At 43.6% G+C, this 9772-nt stretch overlaps 1 non-coding gene across 1 annotated transcript; it reads left to right on the top strand.

Annotated features, from left to right (window-relative positions):
* The first annotated feature begins 2056 nt into the window (after positions 1-2056).
* trnas-acu (transfer RNA serine (anticodon ACU)) lies at positions 2057-2138 on the top strand. Its single transcript has one exon. It is a non-coding gene; the product is annotated as a tRNA-Ser (tRNA).
* Positions 2139-9772: the final 7634 nt, after the last annotated feature.

Here is a 9772-nt window from a genome sequence, read left to right as displayed (position 1 = left end):
GACTTCAGAGTGTTTTAAAAGATACACGAACAAACGTACAAGGAGAGAATTTAACATTGAGTGAAAGTCAGTGTCGTTGTGTAACAATTTCGAATTTGTTGACTTCAGACACAAAGACATTTCATGAACATGTACAACTGAATAAGACTGAGTATAACAAGTTCATGGATTGGTAAGGTGTGGCGTATTATTCAAGGTGAAACTCTGTAAATGGAGCTGATGTCCTAAAATAACTGCAGACAGAAATTATATCCTAATGAGCAGGAAATGAATCATCACTTGGAGAGGGAACACCCACTTTAAAGATTTGACCACATTCACATGATGTTATGTATATTTCGTACATTCTTAACTCCACCCAAGAAATCCACCAAGAAGACTCTGTCCTTTTGTATTGTTAACCCCCTGTACTGCTCTGCAGCACTTTTTTGAAGATAAAATATGCTCAGACCAAAATTCAATTCAATACAATATTCAAACGGTCGTATGTGATTTCTTTTTTTATTATTATTGCAACAACCTTTGTGAGTTTGTAACAAACTGTGTAACATGAAACCAGTTCAACATCTATTTTCCCGGAATTTAAAGCAGTGCTCATGGGAAACGTGATCCACCTGCTAAAAAAAATCACCTTAGGCTCTCTCTCTCCACATATGTCTCTTCACGTTTTAGATACTTGCAGTATGTTTGTAGATCAAGGAGTCATTATCCAGAAAAGGTTGTTTCTCAATCCACAAACAAGGGTATTTTCCCAACAACTTGGCTTTGCTCAATATCACCTTCTGTCCGTATCCCGCAACACGACGACAAATTGAATTTGCTCCATGTGGGACTCAAACTTCAAACTTCGGCACAGCACACCCCACTAAACTGAAACAGAGATACCGTGCACTGGTCACCTTCAGCACAGGAGCAACACATTAATGCTTACCTCCACAATCCTGGTTTTACCTTAACATTTGGGAAACCGACTTTCTCTGATTACATGGCTAGTAATGGGGATTATATGATCATCTTCACCAGTGATTCTGTCCCCGCGTGAGGAAAGTGGTGAGGTCCTCATTGTAAAGATGGGTAGATTGATGATATGTACAATTTCATCTTTTGCCTTCACTAACCAATGAGCTTTTTATTTTGTTTTGCATCTGTAGAAATCTTAAAATCTTCATCTTTAACAGACTCAATGACAGATCTCCATTGTGTCTCTGGCATTGAATTTCATAGTGTAAACTCCCTCTGAATCCTTCCACCGCAGTCCGCTGTTTGGGAAGTGTTCCTGTTGTGGGATATGCACATCCCCGTCTGTCACCTGCTGCTCCCAGTATGCGCTCTGGCACTGCACTAACTTTCCTTCTGATACTTGCTCACTGTGTTGCTGTGATCATACGGTGACTTGGTGTCGCACGGCCCAGGAAAATGATACAGATCAAGGTTTTTGCATTGTTGAGTTCAATTGTCAGTTTTGCCTTATTTTGGATTTTGAAATTGTCTGTCCTGTACACAAGTGAGTGTCAAATACATCTGAGCGGAAGTTAGGTGTTCCGAATAATGACATTGAGCACTATGCACTCTCCTCCAGTCTGGAAAACAATTCCTCACAGGCAATTTAATTGACAATTTACAGCAGGTGCAGGAGTAGGCCATTCTGCCTTCGAGCCAGCACCACCATTCATTATGATCATGGCCTGAACATCCTCAATCTGTATCCTGTTCCTGCCTTATCCAGATAACCCTTGACTCCACGATCCTTAAGAGCTCTGTCCAACTCTTTATTGAAAGAACACCTCCTGCTGTCTCGCGTTCTTCATTCCGTTGACTTCAAGTCTTCACAGAATTCAACAGACCTTGTTACATATTCATTTCCTCACATTTGTTCAGATCATTATGTGCATAGTGTGACAGTGGGAGTGCACTTGCCCCACAACCCAGGGGTCAGATCATAGTCTTGGAACCGTACTTTGTTATTTCTCATTTCACCAACACCAGGGAGATCTGCTGCTCTGCTTGATTTACGAAATTCAATTATTCATAAGGTCATAGCGTTTCGTACATCTGTGACGAGGTGGCCGAGAGGTTAAGGCGATGGACTACTAATCCATTGTGCTCTGCACGCGTGGGTTCGAATCCCACTCTCGTCGTTGTCGTCACCGACTTTCAATGGTGCGGTTTTCAGATGATCACAGCTGTTGTATGGAAACTGGGATTCTAATAGTTATTTTATCTGCATTGACGCTATGACAAAAATCTCAAAGAATAGTTTGAGCCTGTTGAATAAACTACATTGCAATGTCGGTTGCATTGGGATAATGAAAAGGAGCGCGATATTCTTTTTCAAGTCAAGTTGCTGTGAACATTTTTTTCATATGAAAGACATCCAGGAAAATCAAATAACGAGTGCTGCGATGTACATGTTATGCAAAGGGATTCTTAATGAATGTTTTGTCAAATGAAATCTGGAGGACGTTGAGGAGAAGTAATTCATCCTGGTGAGAAGAGCACAGCGAGACAGCACAAAATAATGGAGATATTTCAAAATTGGCAGGGCGTGGGTTTAGGGGCACTGAGAACTGGCTGTAAATGCACAGTGGAGAATGGCCGCTGTGGGTACCGTGCATGGGCACGGAGGGACTTACACATTGGTCTCGCCCTCGCCCCTTGCTCTCGCCATTGATGACGGCTGGACTTAAGGCACAGATAAACACAAGATGTGAGAAGCAAGATCCCTCACGTTATGCACACACTGGATGCATCACATTGAACTATGAACAACTAGAGAAATCAGCATGTTACCTATAGGGAGTGAAACTAAACTGTGGATCAATAACCGCAGATTCATGCAACATAAACATGAAAAATGATTTAAAATGTAGGCTGTAGGTTTGCTCGCTGAGCTGTAGCTTTGATATCCAGACGTTTCTTTACTTTGCTAGATAACATCATCATCAGTGGCGACCTCCAAGTGAAGCGAAGCTGTTGTCTCCTGCTTTCTATTTATATCTTTCTCCTCGATGGGGTTCCTGGGGTTTGTGGTGATGTCATTTCCTGTTCGTTTTCTGAGGGGTTGATAGATGGCATCTAGATCTAAGTGTTTGTTTATGGCATTGTGGTTGGAGTGCCAGGCCACTAGGAATTCTCTGGCGTGTCTTTGCTTAGCCTGTTCCAGGATCAATGTGTTGTCCCAGTCGAAATAGTGATATTTTTAATCCGTATGTAGGACTACGAAGGAGAGAAGGTCGTGGCTTTTTGTGGCTCGCTGGTGTTCGTGTATCCTGGTGGCTAACTTTCTTCCTGTTTGTCTTACGTAGTGTTGGTGACAGTCCTTGCATGGAACTTTGTAGATGACGTTGGTTCTGTCCACGGGTTGAACTGTGTCTTTTAAGTTTGTTAGTTTTTGTTTGAGAGTGTTGGTGGTTTTGTGTACTACTAGGATTCCGAGGGGTCTTAGTAGTCTGGCTGTCATTTCTGAAATTTCTTTGATGTATGGTAAGGTGGTTAGGGTTTCTGACTGTGTTTGGTCTGCTTGTCGTGGTCTGTTCTTGAGGAATCTGTGGACTGTATTTTTTGAGTATCTGTTCTTCTCGATTACGTTGTATAGGTTGTTCTCCTCTGTTTTCCGAAATTCGTCTGTGCTGCAATGTGTGGTGGCTCGTTGGAATAGTGTTCTGACACAGCTTCGTTTGTGTGTGTTGGGATGGTTGCTGATGTAGTTAAGTACTTGGTCAGTGTTTGTCGGTTTTCTGTATACGCAGGTTTGTAGTTCTCCATTGTATCAGAAATAAGGTGGGTGAACTTAAGGCATGGATCGGTACCTGGGACTACGATGTTGTAGCCATCACGGAAACATGGATAGATGAGGGACAGGAATGGCTGTTGGAGGTTCCTGGGTACAGATGTTTCAGTAAGATTAGGGAGGGTGGTAAAAAAGGAGGGGGGGTGGCATTGCTAATTAGAAATGGTATAACGGCTGCAGAAAGGAAGTTTGAGGGGGATCTGCCTCTGGAGGTAGTATGGGCTGAAGTCAGAAATAGGAAAGGTGCAGTCACCTTGTTGGGTGTTTATTATAGGCCCCCCAATAGCAGCAGAGATGTGGAGAAACAGATTGGGAAACAGATTTTGGAAAGGTGCAGAAGCCACAGGGTCGTAGTCATGGGCGACTTCAACTTCCCAAATATTGATTGGAAGCTCTTTAGATCAAGTAGATTGGATGGGGCGGTTTTTGTGCAGTGTGTCCAGGAAGCTTTTCTAACGCAGTATGTAGATTGTCCAACCAGAGGGGAGGCCATATTGGATTTGGTACTCGGTAACGAACCGGGACAAGTGGTGGGCTTGTTAGTGGGTGAACATTTTGGTGATGGCGACCACAATTCTGTGACTTTCACCTTGGTTATGGAGAGAGATAGGTGCGCACAACAAGGAAGTTTCTACAATTGGGGGAAGGGAAATTACGATGCTGTAAGACAGGATTTGAGGAGCATACGTTGGGAGCATAGGCTGTCAGGGAAGGATGTGGTGGAAATGTGGGACTTTTTCAAGGAGCAGATACGACGTGTCCTTGATATGTATGTACCGATCAGGCAGGAAAGAAATGGTCGTGTGAGGGAGCCTTGGTTGACGAGGGAGGTTGAATGTCTAGTAAAGAGGAAGAAGGAGGCTTACATAAGGTTGAGGAAACAAGGTTCAGACAGAGCAGTGGAGGGATACAGGATAGCCAGAAGGGACCTGAAGAAAGGGATTAGGAGAGCTAAGAGAGGGCATGAAAAATCCCTGGCGGATAGGATCAAGGATAACCCCAAGGCATTCTATGCGTATGTGAGAAACCTGAGAATGACGAGAACGAGGGTAGGTCCGATCAAGGACAGTGGTGGGAGACTGTGTATTGAGTCGGAAGAGATAGGAGAGGTCTTGAACAAATACTTCTCTTCAGTATTTACGAACGAGAGGGACTGTATTGTTGAAGAGGAGAGTGTGAAACGGACTGATAAGCTAGAAGAGATATCTGTTAGGAAGGAAGATGTGTTGGACATTTTGAACAACTTGAGGATAGACAAGTCCCACGGGGCTGACGGGATATATCCTAGGATTATGTGGGAAGCAAAAGAGGAAATTGCAGTACCGTTGGCAATGATCTTCTCGTCTTCACTGGCAACGGGGGTGGTACCAGGGGACTGGAGAGTAGCGAATGTTGTGCCCCTGTTCAAAAAAGGGAATAGGGATAACCCCGGGAATTACAGGCCAGTTAGTCTTACTTCTGTGGTAGGCAAAGTAATGGAAAGGGTACTGAGGGATAGGATTTACGAGTATCTGGAACGGCACTGCTTGATTAGGGACAGCCATCACGGATTTGTGAAGGGTAGGTCTTGCCTTACAAGTCTTATTGAATTCTTCGAGGAGGTGACCAAGCATGTGGATGAGGGTAGAGCAGTGGATGTAGTGTACATGGATTTTAGTAAGGCATTTGATAAGGTTCCCCATGGTAGGCTTATGCAGAAAGTCAGGAGGCATGGGATAGAGGGAAATTTGGCCAATTGGATAGAAAACTGGCTAACCGGTCGAAGTCAGAGAGTGGTAGTAGATGGTAAATATTCAGCATGGAGTCCAGTTACAAGTGGAGTTCCGCAGGGATCAGTTCTGGGTCCTCTGCTGTTTGTAATTTTTATTAATGACTGAGATGAGGGAGTCGAAGGGTGGGTCAGTAAATTTGCAGATGATACAAAGATAGGTGGAGTTGTGGACAGTGAGGAGGGCTGTTGTCGGCTGCAGAGGGACTTAGATATGATGCAGAGCTGGGCTGAGGAGTGGCAGATGGAGTTCAACCCTGCCAAGTGTGAAGTTGTCCATTTTGGAAGAACAAATAAGAATGCGGAATACAGGGTTAATGGTAGGGTTCTTGGTCAGGTGGACGAACAGAGGGATCTTGGGGTCTATGTACATAGATCTTTGAAGGTTGCCACTCAGGTGGATAGAGTTTGTAAGAAGGCCTATGGAGTATTATCGTTCATTAGCAGAGGGATTGAATTCAAGAGTCGTGAGGTGATGTTGCAGCTGTACAGGACTTTGGTTAGGCCACATTTGGAGTACTGTGTGCAGTTCTGGTCGCCTCACTTTAGGAAAGATGTGGAAGCTTTGGAGAGGGTGCAGAGAAGATTTACCAGGATGTTGCCTGGAATGGAGAGTAGGTCGTACGAGGATAGGTTGAGAGTTCTCGGCCTTTTCTCGTTGGAACGGCGAAGGATGAGGGGTGACTTGATAGAGGTTTATAAGATGATCAGAGGAATAGATAGAGTAGACAGTCAGAAACTTTTTCCCCGGGTACAACAGAGTGTTACAAGGGGACATAAATTTAAGGTGAAGGGTGGAAGGTATAGGGGAGATGTCAGGGGTGGGTTCTTCACCCAGAGAGTGGTGGGGGCATGGAATGCGCTGCCCGTGGGAGTGGTAGAGTCAGATTCATTGGCGACCTTTAAGCGGCATTTGGATAGGTACATGGATGGGTGCTTAATCTAGGATAGAAGTTCGGCACAACATCGTGGGCCGAAGGGCCTGTTCTGTGCTGTATTGTTCTATGTTCTATGTTCTATGTTCTATTGTCCTTTCTTTCTACTGTGACGTCCAAGAATGCGAGGTTGTTTCCGGTTTCTTCCTCCTTGGTGAACTTTATGCCTGTGAGAGTGTTGTTGATGATGTTAAATGTCTTTACTATCTTATTTCGTTTGTGATGACAAAGGTGTCATCTACATAACGGACCCAGATTTTTGGTTTGATTGTTGGTCGGGCTGTTTGTTCTCGTCTTTGCATTACTGCCTCTGCTATGAATCCTGATACCGGAGATCTCATGGGTGTGCCATTGGTTTGTTTGTAGATATGTTGTTGAAAGTGAAGTCGGTGGTGAGGTACAGGTCCACGGAGCTTCATTATGTTTTCGTTGGTAATGTGATTGATGGTTGTTGGTGCGTCTGTGATGGTCTCTTCTAAAAGTGTGGTAAGAGTTTCCTTTGCCAGGTCGATGTTGATGGAGGTGAACAGTGCTGTTATGTCGAATGAGATCATTGCTTCTTCTTCCTCTATTTTGGTGTTTTTGATGATTTTTAGGAATTCCTGGGTGGAGTGGATGGAGTGCTGTGACTCTTCTATGAGGCATTTCAGTCTTGCGTGTAGTTCTTTGGCCCGTCTGTAACTTGGTGTTCTGGGTAAAGAGACTATGGGTCTGTGGGGGGCTCCTGGTTTATGGATTTTTGGTAGTCCGGTTCGACTTGGGCAACACATTGATCCTGGGACAGTCTAAGCAAAGAAATGCCAGAGAATTCCCAGAGGCCTGGCACTCCAACCACAACGCCATAAACAAATACATAGATCGAAATGCCATCAACCCCGCAGAAAACGAACAGGAAATGACATCACCACAAACCCCAGGACCCCCATCCAGGAGAAAGATATAAATAGAAAGCAATAGACAACAGGTTCACTTGGAGGTCGCCACTGATGATGTTACCTCGCCAGATAATGAAACGTCTGGATATCAAACCTACAGCTCAGCGAGCAAACCTACACCCTAAACCTCAACCTGAGCTACAAATCTTCACAAATCTTGCGATTTAAAGTGTCTTTATACGCATATCATTAATAGACTTTTCGTTATAATACCCGTCTGGTTGAAAGAAGAAGACACCACATTTCAAGATGGATGACAACGTTTCCAATTTTGTTTTGAAATTGAGATCTATTTGATCATTTTACACAGTGAACAAGTTCATTTTAAATAATGCAAACCACATTCTCTCACCTGGAATAAAAGTGTGATTTCAATATAAACATTGTCCTTGCTAAGTCACAGTTACTCAACATGAAAAATAGGATGTAATTTTTATTCAGCTTACATCAATTAGCACCATTATCTTACTTCGGATTGACTGCAGTATGCACATCCTAAATAAGGTTTAAGAAAGAATGACTTTTGGAAATAATGATTCGGTGGTGAAAAAAATAATATTAGGTTCTCATGATGCAGATATTCCACCAATGGCTCCAGTCGTGGAAATGTTCAGTGGGCAGTATTTCTATGATGGTATAGAAGTATGTGAGCTGTCAGGGATGGGAGCTCCCACTTCATCTGGAGCAGCGTCTTTTGGCGTGGACCAGGGAGCATCGTGACATCAGTCTGGGAGTTCCAACCACACCTGGAGCAGCTTCTGTTGACATGGAGCAGCAGGGAGCATTGGCACATCCGAATGCAAGATCCATCCTCATTTGGAGCAGCTTCAGTTAGCATGGAGCAGGGAGCTTTGCAAGAACCATCTGTGAGCTCCACTCTCACCTGGATCAGCTTTTAATGACATGTAGCATCAGGGAGCATTGGGACATCAGAGTGATAGATCCAACCTCAACTGGACTTCTTCTATTGACATGGAGGAGGGAACATTGGGACATCAGACTGGGAGCTCCAAGCTCGGAAGTACCAGCGTTTAATGACATGTAGCAGCTGGGAGCATTGGGACATCAGAGTGGGAGCTCCAAATTCAAGTAGAGCCGCTTCTATTGACATGGAGCAGCAAGGAGCATTGGAACGTCAGGTTGGGAGCTCCAACATCACCTGGCAAAGCTTGTATTTACATGGAAGAGGAGGGAGGATTGGGACATTAGGCTGGGGGAAAAGACATTCAACTATTTTAATATGAAGTAAAATATATTTCAACACCTCAGATGTTAATGGATTTATGAAGAATCTTTCCTGGGAAAATAATTAATTCTTTAGATAGTAAAGACAAGTCCTGAAAATATTCAACTCAGGAAAACGCATTGGTACAGAGAGAAATGGGTGTGATGCTTCCTGTCTTTGACTTTTCTTTTCTGGCCGACTCTGCACACGATTACATTACCGGAAGGACATTTTCACTCATTTCCTGCAAAGTACGGGTCATTAACGTAATCTAAAGCTGAAAATTAATGAGAATATGCGATGTTATGATTAGGCTGGAGTTTACCTCAAATTATGGTGAAAACGCAGAAAAGTCAGTTGCAATTTCCAAGATCAGCAGTGACCTCATTGATTGGCTGATCAGATTGTGAACGGTCATTTTTTTGAGGACAATTTGAAGTGAATCAATGATGGTGATTATCTTTGTTCTTTGTTCACATTGTGAGTGTTACTGCTATTGCTCATGTCCTTGTTAACACCACAGCTCTGCAGCGTGTATAATCTCAGCTGTGCATCTGGCCAGTGGTTCAACCATTCGTAGAGCTGGCTACGGATCAGGCGGTTGTAAGTTCGAATTTTACTTTGCGCAAGCGCATTGTGGAGATTTATCACACATCCAACCTAATCATTTTTGTAATGCTGAGGTGGATAATATTTGAAATTTGAATCTAACGAGCGAAAATTCTTTCACTGTCTTCGATCAGTTAAACATTACCAAATGCTATCAGAGTAAAACTCACACAGCACCAGATGGTGTTGAACAGACATATTTGGAAGCACCAGTGTTCCATGCACTGTTTCTTCATCAGGTATTTGTCAACTGTTGGAATCTAAAATGGCTTTGTGTGATTATTAAATGTATCCACCCCAGTCCAACACCAACACCTCCAAGTCATGGGTACAGTCGACACCACGAACGGTCGGTTAAAGTCCAGATGATCTTCCAAAAGATCGCGCATATTGACACAAACACCAAGTTTCTGCAGAAAAACACCCACCGGATGAAGGAGCGGCTCTCCGAAAGCTAGTGCTTCCAAATAAACCCGATGGACTCTGTCCTGATATTGTGTAATTTTTAAC

This window comes from Chiloscyllium punctatum, chromosome 33, assembly GCF_047496795.1.
Source record: "Chiloscyllium punctatum isolate Juve2018m chromosome 33, sChiPun1.3, whole genome shotgun sequence".
NCBI classification, from domain to species: domain Eukaryota; kingdom Metazoa; phylum Chordata; class Chondrichthyes; order Orectolobiformes; family Hemiscylliidae; genus Chiloscyllium; species Chiloscyllium punctatum.
Note: the sequence above shows the minus strand (reverse complement) of the source record. Positions and strands in the feature narration are given on the sequence as shown.